This window comes from Musa acuminata, chromosome BXJ3-8 (genome assembly GCF_036884655.1).
Source record: "Musa acuminata AAA Group cultivar baxijiao chromosome BXJ3-8, Cavendish_Baxijiao_AAA, whole genome shotgun sequence".
Lineage (NCBI taxonomy): Eukaryota > Viridiplantae > Streptophyta > Magnoliopsida > Zingiberales > Musaceae > Musa > Musa acuminata.
The window spans coordinates 15,897,726-15,917,962 of NC_088356.1; positions in this window are offsets into that span (position 1 = coordinate 15,897,726).

Genomic DNA, 20,237 nt, shown 5'->3' on the forward strand with positions numbered 1-20,237 from the left:
GTCCTTTCCTACAGCCTATTGTCCAATCGGCCAGTTGACTCCGCAACTCCGATATCCTTGGCACAATACCCGCTCTTCTTGGCCCGATGCCCGAGTCCACGGTCCGAAGCCTTCTGTCGATACGTCGACCGATCCACCGGCCCGACGTCCAATCTTCTGACATGTTCCTCCGGCACAACATGATGTTCCTGCTTTAATTGTCTCATCCTGATCGAAGCACCCTGCGTCACTCAAAACGCAGATTAAATCATAAACATATATCAAGTAGTTTCATCATCAAAATACGAGATTCAACAATATGCTCATTTTTGTGCTGTGAGAAGTCCCTACACTGCTGCTAGTATTGCCCAAGTTTTCATAGAAAATATTGTTAAATTACACGGGATGCCAAGGTCCATTGTAAGTGATTGTGATACTGAGTTATTCCAGTTACAAGGCACCAAACTCAAGATGAGCACAGCGTATCATCCACAAACTGACGGCCAAACAGATGTGGTAAACAGGTGTTTAGAAACGTACCTTCGGTATTTCGCTAGCGACTGACCAAAAGAGTGGGCAAAATGGCTTCCCTGAGCCGAATGGTGGTATAATACTACATATCATTCATCTACAAAATGTGCCCCTTATGAAGCATTGTATGGTCGACCGGCCCCTGTGATTCCAAAGTATGTAATTGGCTCGACCAAGGTAGATCAGGTTGAACAAGAATTGATTGATAGGGACAAACTCCTACAACTGTTAAAAGATAATCTCTCTATAGCTCAAGCCAGAATGAAGCAGCAAGCTGACACACGACGAAGTGAAAGAGAATTTTCAGTAGGAGATTGGGTTTATCTTCGCCTACAACCATACAAGCAACTCTCCATCAACACTCGAGCCTCCATGAAGCTATCTTCATGATTTTTTGGGCCGTATCAGATCACAAAGCATATTGGAGTAGTGGCGTATAGACTTAAATTACCTGAGGATGCCAAAATTCATCCTGTCTTCTACGTGTCATGCCTGAAGCCCAAATTAGGAGAACACGAGTCACCCTAGATCCAACTGCCCACACCACTGAGGATGGAGTTATTCATGCTCAACCACAAGCCATCCTCGATCATAGGATCGTGATGCGTCACTGACGTCCCTCTACTGAAGTACTAGTGCATTGGAATAATTTACCACTTGAAGACGCCACATGGGAACCATATGAGGAGCTGAAGACCCGGTTCCCTGAGTTCATGGAATCTCAGCCTTGAGGACAAGGCTGATTTGAAGAGGACGGGTCTGTTAGGACTCTAGCTAGAAGAGTCCTAATTGAGAGGGACATTCATGTAAAACCTACCTAAGCCGACCCCTATTAAAGAGATGAAGAGGCTGGCTAGGGTTAGGAGGTTTTTTCTTAGAGAAGAATTAGGAGTTGTAAGGGAATAGGAGTCTTGAGTAGGAGTCCTATTAAGAGTTGGTTAGAAGTAAGAGTCTTAAGTAGGAGTCCTATTAGGAGTTAGGGTTTAGAAGCCCTATAAATAGCCATGTATTCCTCCTCTTTTCTTAAGCAATAGATGAATCTTTTCTGCAGCCTTTGAGCAACAACTTGGAGAGAGGAACCCCTATAGAATTCCAAGGAGGCCGATCTCCTAAAGAGATCAACCCCAAGTTTAGAATCTACAAGGGTTCTAACAAAAACTTGCTAGCTTGCTCATCTCAAAGGAGAGGCAAGAAGTGCTATCTTGCAAATCTCAAGAGAAGTAAAGTTTGTTAACTTACACATTTCAAGAAGATACAAAAACATGCTATCTTGTACATCTCAAAAAAATATTTTTGCTAATTTTCATATCTCTAAAACTTGTTAAGTTTGCATGTTCTATAGTGAAATAGAAATTGCATGTTTTAAAAATATACTAGTTGCACTTTTCTCCTTTTTTTGTTGATGACAAAGGGGGAGAAATGTATGTTAATGATTTAAATCATGAATGTTATGATGCACTTTGATTATGTATGCAATACTCATGATAATGACGTACCTTTTGATGTTATGCACTTTTCAATGATGCAGTTCTTGATGATGATATAATGCATCCAACACTTTAAGAATTAAGCATGATAAATCTTTTGAATGCATAAATTTCTTGATACATTTTTTAAATTTCTCATTTTCATTTTAAATCGAGAATGTTTTTCTTTCTTGTGATATTTACAAAAGAAAAGATTTGACTTTTGGTATTTACAACTTGGTTCTCATTTGATCTTGCAAAGTTAGGGATGTTAAATCGTCCGAATGTATAAGTTTGTTGTATATCTTTTCCAAACTTTCTTTTAAAGCTTTCATGAAATCTAGAATATCAATTTACTTGGTATCAAATTTATTTCATACAAACTTAATGATTTTTGATACACTTAGTCCCTTCACTCGTGGAATTCGTTGACAAATACATCTCTCACAGATTTCACTCTTGTGAATTTTTAATGAGAAAAAGATTTGATTTATGAAGTTTTATTTATGATTTTTTTTATGATGCTCCTTTCCCATGAATTCTTCCATACTCTTCTCATGAAAGAAGAATTTTTATAGATTTTTATTATTTGATTGTGATGATCACTTGCAAGAATGAGGTTTTAATTTTGTATGGATATCTTGATCCTTTTCATAAATCTCTTCTCCTTGTTGAACTAGAAGCTTGATTCAATGAAACTTATTTATTTTCATTTGACATAGTTCAAATCCTTTCATGAATTTGGTTCTTGATGAATTCCTTCCTTACCCTTCTTCATTTTCTTCTTATTTTTATGACAAAGGAAGAAAGAAACTTGCACATCTCAAGAAGAACCAAAGAGCTTTTGCGTATCTAAAGTAAAAATGTTAGCTTATCTAAAAATAGTTATCATCCAAAGTTTTTGCTTAACTTCTCATTTTTATTAACTTGGATAAATTGGTGTGGAACTTGCTTGAATTTTTTTTCTTTACCACGCTTGCATTGCTGAATGGTTCTCCTTTTTGTTGATAACAAAGGGGAGAAATATGGTAAATTGATGACAAATTGGTATTATGAATGTTTGAGATAAATGTATAAAATATATCTTGTCATAAATCTTGTCGTAAATGCTTGAATGTTTTAAGAATGCTTGAAATATAATTGGAATCATCAAATACATCGCAACACATCGTAAATACTTGAAACATATCAAAATGTATTGCATATGCATCATATGTATCATAGATACTTGAAATATTTCATGAATGCTTGATAAATGTCTATCATTATGATAAGGTATCATGAGCTTAACTTGCTATTTACAATTTATATCATGCCTAGGAATGATGAATTGTCATCTCTTATCGAGAATTGTCATCTTGCTAAATTTCATATATGAAATTCATATCATTCTTAAAAATGATAATTGTCTATCATCATTGGACATGAAAATGGATGTCATGCCTTGACATCATTGATAAATATATAGTATTATATTTTGAATTGGTAAATCATGATAAGTATCACGATGTGCATGTTTATAAGTTTAAATGAATATAACTTATCAGTTTGATGCTTGAATTCAAAGGTCTTGAATTCAAGAGTGTTTTTTCTTAAGTATGACATATAGATAGGGAGAGTTAAGGTTAACTCCTTCATCAATTGATTGTCATCATAAAAAAGGAGGATATTATTGAATCTCCAATTTTGATGATGAAATCAATTGGTAAATTATTTGATCAAATCTATATGTGGAGAAAAGTGTACAGGATTAACTACGATAACAATCAAGGCATCAAGCAAAATAAAGTGTCGGAGTCAAGATCGAGATTTTATTGGGAGTTTGAGAGTTCGTCGGAAGTTCGGACGTTTATCGGAAGTTCTGTCGGAATTGACCGAGAAGTCCAAGAGTTTACCATAGAAGCTCGTCAGAACTCACCAAAAAATCATTGTGAAGTCCAGGAGTTTGCTAGGAGTCCATTGGAACATTGCTGAGAGATCGTTAGAAGCTCGCCGGAAGAAACCTAGACTAACCGGACTTGATTTGCTTAGTATATGCCTTAAGAATCATAGTTAGAATGTAATTAAGGTTAGATTTGGGAGGTCATCCCACTAACTCTGTTAGGGGCTAACTGGGCCCTTAATTGGATTGGTTTGGGTCAGATTCAAGGCCCAACTAGGTTGTTGGACCGTGTTTGGAGGTGGCACCACCAGATTGGGGCGGTGGAACTGCCTAGGGAATGGTCTCCCAAGTGGTCTCGGCGATGGTATCACCCAAATTGGGCAGTGGTATCGCGATAGTTATTACTTGCTAGGCGGTGGTACCGTAAGAGCTCAGTATCTAAGACTCTGTCAGGTAACGGTATCGTCAGACTCGGCGATGGTACTGCCTAGTGTTAGAGTGTCAAGCGGTGGTACTGCCCAGTACTGACGGTGGTATCGCCAGTACCCAAAAATCCAGGATGAGACACTTTTAGCTCTAATTTTGAAGTCATTGGAGCCTATAAATACCCCACCCTTTTCTGCATGAAAGGGTAACAAAGTGCAATCAAAGTGTGAAAAGAAACTCTAAGTGTTGGAGAGTTAAAAATGTTATAAAAGTGAGAAGAGTCCTCCTCCGCTCTCTCTTTAGCTGTTTAATCATCCAAGAAGAAGTATGAGGCTTGTAAGGGTTATCTTCTAAACGCGTGAAAAGGAGAAATCACTATAAAGAGGTGATTGGTCTTCGCCTATTAAAGGAAGACTATAAGTGGATGTCGGTGACCTCGACGAAGGAGGAATCAAAAGTGGATATAGGTCATAATGACCGAACCACTATAATCTCTTTACAATATTCAACTTTACTTTATTACAAATTATCCAATCCCCTCTTCTCTACTTATTCAAGAAAAACAAAATGGCTTTCATCGGAATTAAATTTTATCGTACGAAGATTTTTAAATCGATATAATTTTTCTGTTGTGCTAATTCACCCGCCCCACCACTCCCCCCCCCCCCTCTTAGTTTCGCTCTTGATCATAACATATACCACTAGAGCCCGGTCTTCAAAGCTCTATCAAGTGGTCATACCACCCAGATTGGGTAGTGGTACCGCCCAGTGTTAGTTTGCAGGTGGTGGTACCACCCAATTGTTGAATCTTAAATTTTGATGATGAAACCAATCGATAAGTGATTATGTTTTAATCTGCATTTTGTGTGATGCAGGATGCTTCGATTAGGATAAGACAATTAAAGCAGGAAAAATCATGTTATGTCGGAGGAAAACATGTTAGAAGATTGGACGTCATACCGGTGGATCAATCGACGTATCGACAAAAAGCTTCGGACCGTGGATTCGGGCATCGGGCCAAAAATAGCGGATATTGTGCCAAGGATATCGGAGTTGCAGAGTCAACTGGCCGATTGGGCAATAGGCCGCAAGAAAGGATGATGCGTCGAAGAATCGAACGAAGCGTCGAGGGACGAATGACATGCTGGACAACTTAATTAATACTTAGTATTAATTATCTAGATCGAAGTATGTTTTACATGTGCAGGATTAACTACGATAGCAAGGCATGAAGCAAAATGAAGTCCCAGAGTCAAGGACATGACTTTGTTGGGAGTTCAAGAGTTCGTTAGAAGTCCGGACGTTCATCGAAAGTTCTAGAGGAACCAGCCGAGAAGCCTCGGAGCTTGCTAGAGAAGCTCGTTGAAACTCACCAAGAGGATCGCCATAAGTCCAGGAGTTTGCCGGGAGTCCGCCGGAGCATCATCGAGGGTTCGTTAGATGTTCGCCGGAAGTTCTTCAGAAGCTCGCTGGAAGAATAGACTTACGGACTCTGTTTAGCTTAAAATATATCTTAGGAATCATAGTTAGCATGTAATTGGGTTTGGATTGGGCCAACCCAATTACGGGCCAACTAGACCCATGTAAGAACTGTGTTGGGCCCAATAAGAAGCCCAAATAGTGCCCCAAGAAGTCTCACCGTCATGGCACAATCTTTGAGACTATGTCAGGCGGTGGTACCACCAGTTTGGGCGGTTGTACCGCCGTTGGCAGGGTCCCAGGTAGTGGTACCACTAGTCTGGGCAGTGGTACCACCTAGCACTGCCCCCTAGGTGGTGGTACCGCCAGACCTAGGTTGTGGCACCGCCCAGGGCAGTGTCAGCCAGACTAACATTGGGCGGTGGTACCGCTCGTGCCTGAGGAACCTAGGATGAAATATTTTTAGGCTCCAAGTTTGAATTAACTTGAAGCCTATAAATACCCCTCTCATCCCTGGTTAAAGCAAACAAGCACAGAGAGTAAAAAAAGGAAAGAAACATTGTAGAAATCAGTTGAGAAATCCCTCCTCTAGCTGAAGTGTTAGAATTCTATTTAAAAGAGGAGAGTGAGTGCTTGTAAGGGTTGTCTCCTAAACTCGGTAAAAGGAGAAGAGGGGTGTAAAATGTGATTGGCCTTCGCCTATTGAAGGAAGGCCTCTAGTGGACGTCGGTGACCTCGTCGGAGGAGGAAGCCAAAAGTAGATGTAGGTCAAGATTGACTGAACCACTCTAAATCTTGGTTTACATTTTATTCTTACTATTTCCGTACTACAAACCTTTTTAAGTGTTTACTGCCTTCAAGCCATCTTTATGAATACACTTTCAAAGTTATTATCTTTATGAAATAGCTTTTACGTCGGAATCGATTTTCAACGTACGATAGATTTTATGAAGTTGACATTTTTATCCGCTGCATTAATTCACCGCCCCTCTTAGTTCCGACCCTAATCCTAATAATTGGTATCAGAGCCACGATTTTCTAATTTGGTTTAACACCCAAATAGAAATGGCTCTTTTCGGCTTTCAAGAGAGTCACTCTCTCATTCGTCCTCCCTTTTTCAATAGAACAAACTACACTTATTAAAAAACTCGAATGAGAGTTTTCTTACTTTCTTTAGATTTGAATTTATGGCACATTGTCGAATCCGGATTTGAAATGTCTTCTCTTCCAATGTACAATTAGAATGATTTGGAGAAGAAGACGTTTTCTCTAAATGCAAGAGCTATGAACGCTTTATTTTGCGCCTTAAACTAAAACGAGTTTAATCGAATTTCTATGTGTGAAATGACTTTTGAAATTTGGCATACTCTTGAAATCACACATGAAAGCACAAGTAGTGTAAAAGATTCTAAAGTAAATTTTTTGATGCACGATTTCGAACTCTTTCATATGAAACCAAGAGAGACTATTGGAGACATGTACACCCGTTTTGGATTTTGAACTCGTAAACAAGATTTTGCATTCTCTTAATAAAACTTAGGACTCTAAAGTAACGGCCATGTAAGAGGCCAATGATTTGAACCGTTTTCCACTCGAAGAACTAATAGAGTCATTGATGACCTATAAAATGACATGCAATTCATGTGAAGAACTTGAGAACCACCTTCCAAAGAATATGAAGGATTTGGGACATAGAACATTTGAAGACCACTTGAGCATAAGCTTAAGTGATGAACTTAAACTACACATAGAACAAAAATTAAAGAACAAAAAGAATAGAACTACTTGCTTTGAACGCAAGAAGAAGAATACAAATTGGGATGAATCGAGCTCCTCCGAAGACGAGGAGAAAATCAACAAAGGCGAGGTGGCAAACTATGCCTTAATGCATTTCGACGTTGAGGTAATCAAAATGCCTTTAATTTACTTCAAAATTACATGATGCTTTTCATGATGCATTTTCCTTTTTTATTTAGTTTAGAATTAATTTTCTTAAAAATTACATGTTTAATAATTCAATAATAAAAATGCAAAAATTAGGAATCATGCTTGTCATTCTAGTAATTTTAAAAATAATCATGAAAATTACATGCTTATGATAAACAAAATGATTTTGATTAAAAATGCCTTATGAAATCATGCTATATGTGGTTAAGAAGTAATAATGTGTATCATGTTGATTTCCATTGTTATTTCACGATTTTGATTAAATGAAATCATATTTGATTTGAAGTAATGCATAATAATGTAATGAAAATATTAAATGTTTTGATAACATGATTGACGATTTTATGCATGAGATGTTAAGGTTATATATGATGATTTTTGTGATTTAGTGGTCTTAATGGTTTTCATGACGAAATTCATTTTTCGATCCTAAACGTTGATGCATGGTTTTAACATAAGAACAAATATTTGAGCATGCTAATATAAAATCAATCACATGAATTGAAACAACCGAAAAGAGAAAAATATTTTTCTTAAAAATTCTTTTTCTCTATCTTATTAACTTTAATGAATCTATTTGATCATCTTGAAAGTGATTTTGATGATTTAAATGAGTTTCATCTAACCACGATTTTTATCTTGATTTCTGAGAATTATAACTTAATTTTTTTTTATAAATCAAGATTGTCTATTATGATTCTTTTTTTTTCACTATTTGAGTTATTAAAAAAGAATCATAATATGTCTCTTGATATTCAAAATTTATGTTCACTATTTATGCATCTCATCGCCAAAATTCTTTTTGATATTCCTTATGTGATGATATGAATGTATGAAACACTCATGATATGATTTTTATACAATTCCATGTATTCATAAAATATTTATCTCATCACCCAATTAATTGTTCTTGATATTCCTAATGTGATGAAATGAAATTATGCATTAAATACAAATGAGAAGTTAATGATCATGCATGATAGGATGTAATGAACTTTTACATTTAGATACCATCATTTAAAAAGCTATGATCATGTTGCCAAAATGCTATATCATGAATGCTTCAATATCATGTATGATATGCTCATAATAATGATTGATTTATTTGTATCATGCATGAAAAATGAAATGTATGGTTTTGAAAATGTATATGTTTTAATTTGAAAATATAATGATGCACAAATAAGATTGATACTTACCTTTGTCATAATTGATGTAAAGGGTCTTCCCTTCTTTTTGCGACAAAGGGGGAGAAAGAGTTGCTAATGTCCTATCTTGAATTGATGTAAAGGGTCATCTCAAAGAGAAATTAGCTAGCTTGCACAAGTCAAGAAAATGCAAAAACTTGCTTACTTTCTTGCACATCTAAAGAGAAGATGCAAATGTAACACTTGCCATATTGTTTGCTTGCCTTATGTAAAACATTGTCTCTTGCTAATTTGACATTTTGCTAGCTTGTACTTTGCAAAGAAAGCAAAAATGACACTTCTAAAAAAGACACTTCTCAAAAGAGAAGAAAGAGCTTGCTCTCTTGAACATCACAAGCTTGCCTATCTTAAGAAACAAAAATTGCAAAAGTGCTATCTTGCCTATCTCAAGAAGCAAAACTTGCAACTTGCACATTACAATAGGAAGCAAGAATCATTAGCTTACACAAGAAAGCTATCTTGTATTTGCTTTCGAAATTTTTGCTAGCTTGTATGTAGTAAAACTTGTATATCGTAAAAATTACTAACTTGTAGTCTAAAGAGAAGCAAACAGTTGCTATATCAAGAAAAGCAAACATGCTAAACTTGCACATCTTTAATTGCTAGAATGCATGATGATAAAATTTGATACTATGTTTATTATGCAATGATTTGAACTTTTTATCTCTAAACAAATGAGAAGTGTACTTCTTTATGTTGATGACAAAGGGGGAGAAGTATGTTGATGACATGCATAATTTGATCATAACATGTTGCCTGGATTTTTGAATCCAAGAGTTTCTATCAATAAGGCATATTGATAGGGGAAGTTTGTTTAAACTCTGGGATTTAAGGTTAACTCCATCGTCGATTGGTTGTCATCATCAAAAATGGGAAGATTGTTGAATCTCGGATTTTGATAATGAAACCAATCGATAAGTGATTATAATTTAATCTACGTTTTGAGTGACACAGGATTCTTTGATCAGGATGAGATAATTAAAGCAGGAAAAATCTTGTTGTGTTAGAGGAAAACATGCCAGAAGATTGGATGTCAGACCGATGGATCAATCGACGTATTGATAGAAATCTTCAGGCCGTGGATTCGGGCATTGGGCCAAGAAGAGGATATTGCGCCAAGGATATCAAAGTTGCGGAGTCAACTAGCTGATTGGGCAATAGGCCGCAAGAGAGGATGATGCACCGAAGAATCGGACGAAGCATCAAAGGACCAATGACATGTCGGACAACTTGATTAATGCTTACTATTAATTGTCTAGATCGAAGTGTGTTTTACATGTGCAGGATTAACTACGATAGCAAGGCATGAAGCAAAATGAAGTCCCGGAGTCGAGGATGTGACTTCGTTGGGAGTTCAAAAGTTCGTCGGAAGTCCGGACGTTCGTCAGAAGTTCTAGATGAACCAGCCGAGAAGTCTCGGAGCTTACCAGAGAAGCTCTTCGAAACTTACCAAGAGGATCGTCGCAAGTCTAGGAGTTTGCCGGAAGTCCACTGGAGCATCGCCGAGGGTTCGTCGGATGTTCGCTAGAAGTTCGCCGGAAGCTCGCTAGAGGAATAGACATACGAACTTTGTTTAGCTTAGAATATGTCTTAGGAATCGTAGATTGGGCTTGGATTGGGCCAACCCAATTACAGGCCAGCTAGGCCCATGTAAGAACTATGGTGGGCCCAATAAGAAGCCCAAACAGTGCCCAAAGAAGTCTCACCGTTATGGCACAATCTTCGAGACTATGTTAGGCGGTGGTACCGCTAGTCTGGGCGATTGTATCATCGCTGGCAGGGTGTCAAGCAGTGGTACTGCCAATCTGGGTGGTGGTACCACCCAACACTACCCCCCAGGTGGTGGTACCACCAGACCTGGGCAGTGGTACCGCCTAGGGCAGTATCAGCTAGGCTGACACTACGCGGTGGTACCGCCCAGTATAGGCGGTGGTACCACCCGTGCCTGGGGAACCCGGGATGAGATGTTTTTAGGCTCCAAGTTTGAATCAACTTGAAGCCTATAAATACCCCTCTCATCCCTGGTTAAAGCACATAAGCACAAAGAGCAAAAAAGGAAAGAAACGCTGTAGAAATCAGTTGAGAAATCCCTCCTCTAGTTTAAGTGTTAGAATTCTGTTTAAGAGAGAAGAGTGAGTGCTTGTAAGGGTTGTCTCCTAAACCCGGTAAAAGGAGAAGAGGGGTGTAAAAGGTGATTGGCCTTCGCCTATTGAAAGAATCGGTTTTCAACGTACGAGAAATTTTTCAAAGTTGACATTTTTATCTGCTGCACTAATTCACCCCCCTCTCTTAGTGTTGACCCTGATCCTAACACCAATAATGGTAGTGGTACCACTAGTACCCTAGAAACCCGGGATGAGATACTTTTTGGCTCCATTTCTGAAGTTGTTGGGGCCTCAAAATATCTCACACTTTCCTACATGAATCAATAAAAAATGTGAACAAAAATCTTGAGATTTTGAGTTGTAAAATTGCTAAGTGTCCTCCTCCTCCCTTTCTAATTTTTAATCATTTAAGAAGAGGTGGGGGGTTTGTAAGGTTTGTCTCCTAAACCTGTTAAAAGAAGAAAGCATTATAAGAGGGTGGTTGGTCTTTGTCCATTGAAGGAGAACCGTTAGTGGACGCCGGTGGCCTCAACGAAGGAGGAATCGGGAGTGGATATAGGTTATGATGATCGAACCACTAGAAATTTGGTGTGCACTCTCTTTTGATCTTCGTTATTGCTATTCTCTATTTTTAATTGCTTATTACATTTACTTCAAGTGAAACACACTTTCAATATCCATTCCAATATGAGTTTCATTAAATCAAACTTTTTAAAATCATTGAAGTGAATCAATGAAATTTTTATCATAAGCACTAATTCACCCCCCCTCTTAGTGCCAACTCGATCATAATTGGTATTAGAGCGAGGTTTATCTCCTTTTGGTTTAATACCCAATAGAGATGGCTTTTGCTGGCAACCAAGAGGGTTTTTCTGTCACTCGTCTTCCTATGTTCAATGGGATGGACTACATGTATTAGAAAACTAGAATGAAAATCTTCTTACCTTCTATGGATTTCAATTTATGGAACATTATTGAAAGTGGTTTTGAGAAGTCTTCTAAACCAATGAACGAATGAAATGATTTGTTAAAGAAAACTTTCTCTTTGAATGCTAAAGCGATGAATGATTTCTTTTGTGCTCTTTATAAGAACGAATTTAATCAGGTTTCCATATGTGAAACTACACATGAGATTTGGCATACACTTGAAGTCACACACGAAGGCACAAGTAGGGTTAAAAGTCAAAAAATAATCTTTTGGTTCATAGCTATGAGATGTTTCATATGAAACTAAGCAAGACTATTGGAGACATGTACATCAATTTTATGGATATTATCAATGGTCTAAAAGCACTTGGTAAAAGTTTTTCTAATTTTAAACTTGTTAACAAAATATTAAAATCCTTTCCAAAAAGTTAGGATTCTAAAGTAATGAAAATATAAGAAACAAAAGATCTTAATAATTTTTCACTTGAAGAACTTATCAGGTCCTTGATGACCTATGAAATGATATGTGTAGCATATGATGAACTTGAGAAAAACTATCCAAAGAATAGGAAGGACATGACACTTAGAACTAAAGAAGGCCATTTGGGTGAAAACTCAAGTGATGATGATGATAATGATGATGACTTGGCACTTCTTACATGAAGGTTTAAAAAATTCTTAAGGAACAAAACAAAACAAAACACTAAGAACAAAAGTGAATTAAAAAAAGATTAAGTAATTTGCTATGAATGTAAGAAGCCAGGGCACTTCAAAAATGAATGTCCCCAAGTGAAGAGAAGCAACCAAGGAAAAATAAGACACTCAAAGCAACTTGGAATGATTCAAGTGCATCCGAAAATGAGGAGCCAATCAGCAAAGAAGAAGTTCCTAACTACACTCTAATGGTGCTCAATGATGAGGTAAGTGACTCAATCGAATCTCATTTAGTTTATGATGATTTACTTATCGCTTTCAATGATCTATATGATGAATATAAGCTAGTTGATAAAAAATATAAGTTGTTAAAAAGGAAGCATACTTCTCTTGTTAGTGAATTTGATAAATTAAAAAATAAACATGATGATAGCATGCTAGCTTCTTGCATTAAGTGTGATGAGATAGATTCATTTAAGAAAGAAAATGCTTTACTATAAGAAATGTTAGAAAATTTTAAAATAGGAAATAAATCTCTAAACATGATCCTTGCTAATAAGGGTTATGTTCATAGAAAGGAAGGAATTGGCTTTGTGAGAAACACTCAACAAAATCCAACTGTCTTCATTAAAGGACCTACATTACAGTAGAGAAAATATAATTTTTGTGAAAAATATATTCATTTTGCCTACAAATGTTCATTTCAAAGATATAGTCCATACAAATTAGTTTGAGTTCCTAAAGGAATCATAAATTACTCAATGATAGGTAGATCTATTTATGGGAAACACAAGGTTAAATGGGTACCTAAAAGAAAACTACCTTTCTTGTAGATATGTCTATAATCACAAGCTAGGAGCAAGAGATGGTATCTTAATAGTGGATGCGCAAGGCACAAGACGAAGGATTTGTCACCTTCGGAGACAACAACAAAGAAAAAATTATTGGGAAAGGAAATATAGGTAACTAATCAAACCTTTTAATTGAAGATGTGTTATTAGTGGATGGTTTAAAACATAATATACTAAGCATTAATCAATTGTATGATAAATAATATATTATCAAATTTGAATCTAATGCTTGTATCATTGAAATACCACATAAAAATAGATTTATGATTGCCTTAAAAAATAATAATGTGCATACTATTGATATTGATGATTTTTATGATAAAACGTGTTTTTCAACTTTAGACAATGATGTATGACTTTAGCATAGGAGATTAGTTCATGCTAGCATGAAACTAATCTCTCAAATTTCAACTAGAGAACATAGTAAAAGGAATGCCTAGCATCAAGTTTGTCAAAAACAAAGTTTGTAATGCATGTTAATTAGAAAAATAAATAAAAAATAGTTTTAAATCAAAGAATCAAATAAGCACCTCTAGACCACTACAATTAATTCATATGGATTTATTTGGACCAATTGATACAAGCATATGAGGTAGTAAATATGCTTTTGTAATTGTTAATAATTTTAGTAGATATATTTGGACATATTTTTTGGCTCATAAAAGTGATTATTTTAAATATTTCTTGAAATTTTATAAACTTATTCAAAATAAAAATGGTTTTATAATTTCATCTATTTGTAGAGATCATGGCAGTGAATTTCAAAATTATGATTTTTAAAATTTTTGTGAGTCAAATGGGTAAGCCACAATTTCTCTACGCCAAGAAATCCACAACAAAATGGAGTAGTTGAAAGAAAAAATAGGAGCTTATAAGAAATGACAAGAACTATGTTAAACGATCATAGCTTACCCAAATATTTTTGGACCGAAGCTGTTAACACAACATACTATGTCATGAATAGGGTTCTCGTAAGATCATTACTTTTCAAAGCTCCCTATGAATTGTGGAATAATAAAAGAATCAATATTTTATATTTTAAAGTTTTCGATTGTAAATGTTTTGTTTTAAATGAAAAAGATACCTTAGAAAAATTTGATACTAAATTCGATGAAGGCATTTTTCTTGGTTATTCCTCTATTTCTAAAGTCTTTCATATCTTTAATAAAAGAACTTAGGTTATAGAGGAATCCATTCATGTTGTTTTTGATAAGATTCTTGAATTCAAGAAAAATAATTTTGATGATGATTTTGAGTTTGATGCTTTAAATTTGAATGAATACTCTCCTTCCCTAAGCAACTTGGATGCATCTTCTTCTAAAGAATCCTTACCTAAGGATTGGAAGTATGTAGATGTTCAAACTCGCTTTTCGTTTAAAAATTTTTATGTGAATGTAACCTTTTTATCTCAAATTAAACCTAAATGCATTGATGAAGCCCTAAGAGATAATTCATGGGTCTTTGCAATGCATAAAGAATTAAATTAATTTGAGAGAAATGAGATGTGGAAGCTTGTTCCTAGACCTAATGGCCATTTGATAATTGGTACTAAATGGGTCTTTAGAAACAAGTAAGATGAACTTGGTATTGTAGTTAGAAACAAGGCTAGACTAGTGGCCAAAGGTTAAGAATGTATCGATTATTAAGAAACCTTGGCTCTTGTGGCTAGACTTGAAGCCATAAGGATTTTCCTTGCCTATGCTAGTTATAATAATTTTAAGTTATTTTAAATGGATGTTAAAAATATTTTTCTTAATAGCTTTATTTTCGAAGAAGTTTATGTTGAACAACCACTTGGATTTGAGAATGTAATTTTTCCGAATCATGTGTTTAAATTGTCTAAGGTTCTTTATGGATTAAAACAAGCCTCTAGGGCTTGGTATGAGAGGCTTAATTCTTTCCTTATTCAAAGTAATTTTATGAAAGGCAAGGTTGATACTACATTATTTATTAAATTTTTAAAAATAATTTTCTCATTGTCCAAATATATATTGATGATATCATTTTTGGTTCTTCAAATGAATTTTTATGTGAATCGTTTGCCAAAAGTATGAGTCGAAGAGTTTGAAATGAGCTTAATGGATGAATTAACCTTTTTCTTAGGATTAAAAATTAAATAATTAAGTGATGAAATTTTTATTAATCACTAATATAGATAGTGTTGAAGTTATTAATACACCAATAAGCACTTCTACAAAATTAGATATGGACATTAATGGAGAATGTTTTGATCAAAAAATTTATAGGGGTATGATAGGTAGTTTATTATACCTCACAGCAACTTGACCTAATATTATATTTAGTGTTGGACTATATGCTAGATTTTAATCCCAAGTAATCTCAGTTAAAAGCTATTAAAAGGATTTTTAGATACCTAAAAGAAACACCTAATCTAGGATTATAGTATTCAAAATCCAAAAACTTTGAGTTACTTGCTTATGTCGATGTTGATTTTGCTGGTTGTCAAATAGATAGAAAAAGCACATCTGGAATATGTTAACTCTTAGGTCATGCACTTCTTTCTTGGTTTTTCAAGAAACAAAACTCGGTTGCATTATCTACAACCGAAGCTGAGTATATAGCAGCAAGTGCATGTTGTACACAAGTTATGTCACATCCTAGATTTATAAAAAGAATAATAAATTAATATTTTATTATCTATAATTTACATGATAAACTCCCTTTTTTTTTTCTTTATCCTTGAATTCAAATCCTTATCTTTACAATAGTAAATGTTCTATTAACTAGAAAAAGAATCATATCTTCTTAGTAGAGTTACAAGTCTCTTCTACCTAAGCTATAGATCTATTACAAAGTAATAGATTACTCTAAAAATAAATATAAGATAAAAACATATCAGCAACCACACATGCTGGTAGGAACCTCGAAAAAATCAAAAAATAATCTTCAATATTCATGAAATATAAATAAATATTAATAATTTAATAAGAAATGATAATATATCAATTCATTATAAAACTTATGCATTAGAAAAATGATGATAATTTTTTACATAATAAACAAAATGATGCATTAGCCACATGCAACACATACATAATAACAAAGATGCATATTACCCAATGGTGCACTCTCTCAATAATGGATGGAGAAACATATTCCACGAGATGGATTCCTCCCAACAACGAATGGAGATAATCTATATCACACTCTTAACAGTGGATGAAGTAGTATCCCTCACCTGCCCAAGTGGGGACATATTCCTCCCAACATCGGATGGAGGAACCGTTTAACCATCCAATCTGACAGTCCGCTAATCCCCGAAGGGAATCACTATGCCTACCCTCGGTAGAGATACATAAACATCCATGATCATTCATTTATAATCATTATTTACTCACGTATGCATCAAGAAATCAATATGATTAAATATTATGAGAGGCCATACTTGATGTAAATCAGCTAGACTATGTTTATTGGTAGCTCCACATTGTAATAGGCCCCTAGCTCCTTTCACAGGTTGTACTTCCAATGTGAACTACTAGCCTAGTCACATCTATTACATGATAATAATTATATCAATATCATAAACTTAAGAAAGTAGAAAACCAATAATCATTTTAAAATAATATCTTTAGATAAAATTTTTAAATTCATCAAATTATAAAAGCATGAAATATTAATCTCTCAATAGCCATCAATCAACCACAACCCTAATTGGAATAGCTCAATTGATATAAATCACACTTAATTCGATAATGACCTAATAGAGCCAACATCAAATATTTATAAAATCGGTCTAGAATCACTTTAGACTGGTCTAATTTAGATTTGATTGGTCTCGATTAGGTTAAGTAGGTTTGAACTAATCAAGTTAATTTGGAATCACCATAAACTAGCTTTAACTGATCAAACATATCTGATTTAGTCAATTAACAAGCTCAAACTAATAAAGGGAGAGGAAATTGGACTGTCATATAGTGCTAGCCCAAAACAAACTAACCCACCTAAGTCTTAGATGGGTTACATACGCTGCATATGCCTATTCCAAGTAATAGGATGAACTAAGGTACAATGAGCAAGATAGAGGAGTGACGATATGTCTAATGCTAATCATATAGCTGGGCAAACTTAACTTCATGGACTTGGCTAAGCCTCACTCATAAGCTGAGCTAAGTCTTACCACTTAATTAGGCCATGCTTGGCTCATGAGTTGGTCGTACCTAGACACGTGAGTTGGGATCATATCTGACCATATGGACTAGGTCATACCTAGCTTCATAAGCTGGCCTATGCCTAGCCACATAGTTGGGTCATACCTTGCTATATGAGCTAGGTCGTACATGACCACATGGGTTGGATTATGCCTGGCCATATGGGTTGGGTCATACCTCTATATGGGATGGCTCTTACCTGGCCATATAGGTTGGATCATGCCTAGTTATATGAGATAGGTTGTACTTACCCACATGGGCTAAGTCGTACATGGCTACATAGGTTGAGTTAATTCGGTTTAATAGTTCAACTTGACTCAAATCAGACCCTAATTAGACTCTTCTTAAAATTATTAAAGAATGACTCAAATCCATTAATTAAAACCTTAAATTTATGATCTTAAATTTAAAACTAATTACATTATAGAAATTCACACATAATTCTTAAAAATATAGATATATCTAATTAAATAAATTAGAACTATTATACTAATCCAAAAATAAAAAAAATTAATAATTAAATCAATATTAAAATACATTTAAGCTTAAGAGATCAATATAAATCAAATAATCATTCTAACATCACAAATCAATTATCATTATTTAATAATCATGAAATTTAAAAATTAAAACATCATTATACATAATAAAATTATAATAATCTCCACATTAATATTTTAAAATATAAATCAAAACTAATTGAAAAAAAGATTCTACCTCTCCTTAGATATCCTTTTCTCGATATCATCTCCTTGGGAAGTCCTCTCATCAATCCTCCCATTATTAGGATCGGTAAGAAATGAAAGAGGAATAGTCCTCTTTATATAAGAGAATATAAGATATCCTAGAAAGGTAAGTAATAATTTTATTTTATTTTATTTTGCTTTCACACACAAAGAAAGAAATATGATATTCATTTCTTATAGTTAAAATGGAATAAACTATTTACTTTCTAAAAATCAAATCATTCATTAGAAAAGAAATCAATTAATAAGTTGATTAATTAATATAATTTTTAACTTATCCACATGATTAAGGAAACCAAATTTAATCATTTCCTTAATTATAGTACATAAACATAGAAGTTAATAATAAATCAATACATCATTTATAATAACTAATTTATGTTAACGGAGAAATTATCGGTGATTATATTTCTCCCTCACTTAATAGAAATTTGGTCCCCAAATTTGATTAAAAATAACATTAATCAATATAGTTATCTTTTGTAATGCTAAGTCAAAGGACAAAACTAAATTAGCTTGAAAAATATTTTGATTAAATGTGCCACTCGAAAAATTTTAAGTAAAAAAAATAAATATTTTTTAACATAAAATATATAACAGATTAATGAAACTTATTGAATATATATTTGGTTTTAGATTACCCATAACAAATATATCAAATTCTATATTTAATAAATCAATAAAATTTTTAAGTTTTAAAAATTAATTGATTGTTGACATAAAATATAAGTTGAGGTACAACTCAACAAACAAAAGCAATTTAAATGATGAAAATTTATCCAACTATTCAATATATATTCTTTTATAATTTCAAATGATTTATATATTATGTGTATCAAAGAAATAACATTATATTTATTTCTTATTAGACTCGTTATTGCATTAAACAAATAATATCTGATAACTAATTTGACATTAAATCAAAACTCTATTTAAATTAATTACTCATATAATTAAGTTTAAATATCAATGTACGATCAAATTTATTCAACTTCAAAAGTATATATTTTATTAATATCAATAATAACTTCTACGAACCACCCTAGCACATGCCAAATCTAATCTCAATTTTAAGAATAATATATAGTAACAAAAATTATAAAGGAAAATACTTTTTAATTTATATTTTTAAAAGATCCTATAAAATTTTGAACTTAAAATTATCAAAACTTTTAAGAATAATTGATACTTAGTATAATCTTCAATTAGTAAAACTAGATATGTTAACTATAAACATTCATAATAATATAAGACAAAACTGAAAAAGATAATTAATCATCAATCCTAAAGAAACTACACAATAAGTAAAAAATATATTTTATTAAATTTATCCTATTCATAATTATAGATAAAATAATATTCTAGAACAGAGCGTAATAAAAATAATATGTTAAACTATAATAAAAATTATATCAAACTTCCTTCATGAATAATCTACTTTAAATTTATAACAAAATTATATGAATGAATTTAAGGTCCCCAACATGAAAATGATATGGTCGAAATAATAAATGCTACAAGATTACTACAATGAACTTAATTTGTTTACTTTTTATAAAATAAAAAATCTAAACATTTCACAATGAACATAAGCATCATATAATAATTCTAATTAGATTGTCAAATTATTATTTTTAAGTATTAGATATAAATCTAATATGTGCATCTTAATGAATAACTAAGTCAATTGATATTATTTATTTATCATATATATCTTAAAAATAAAATAATACATCCTATAATTAAATTAACAACTCTTATCTACTTTTCAAAAAGGAGACAAGAGGGTCATGGCAAAGTCATATTCAAAATGTAAAACCTTATGGGAGTTTATAAGATAAACTAATACAACACTTATTTTAATTTAGAGAAAAAATTAAAATTTTATCCTTTTACTCAATAATCTTATTTCAAATCATTTAAC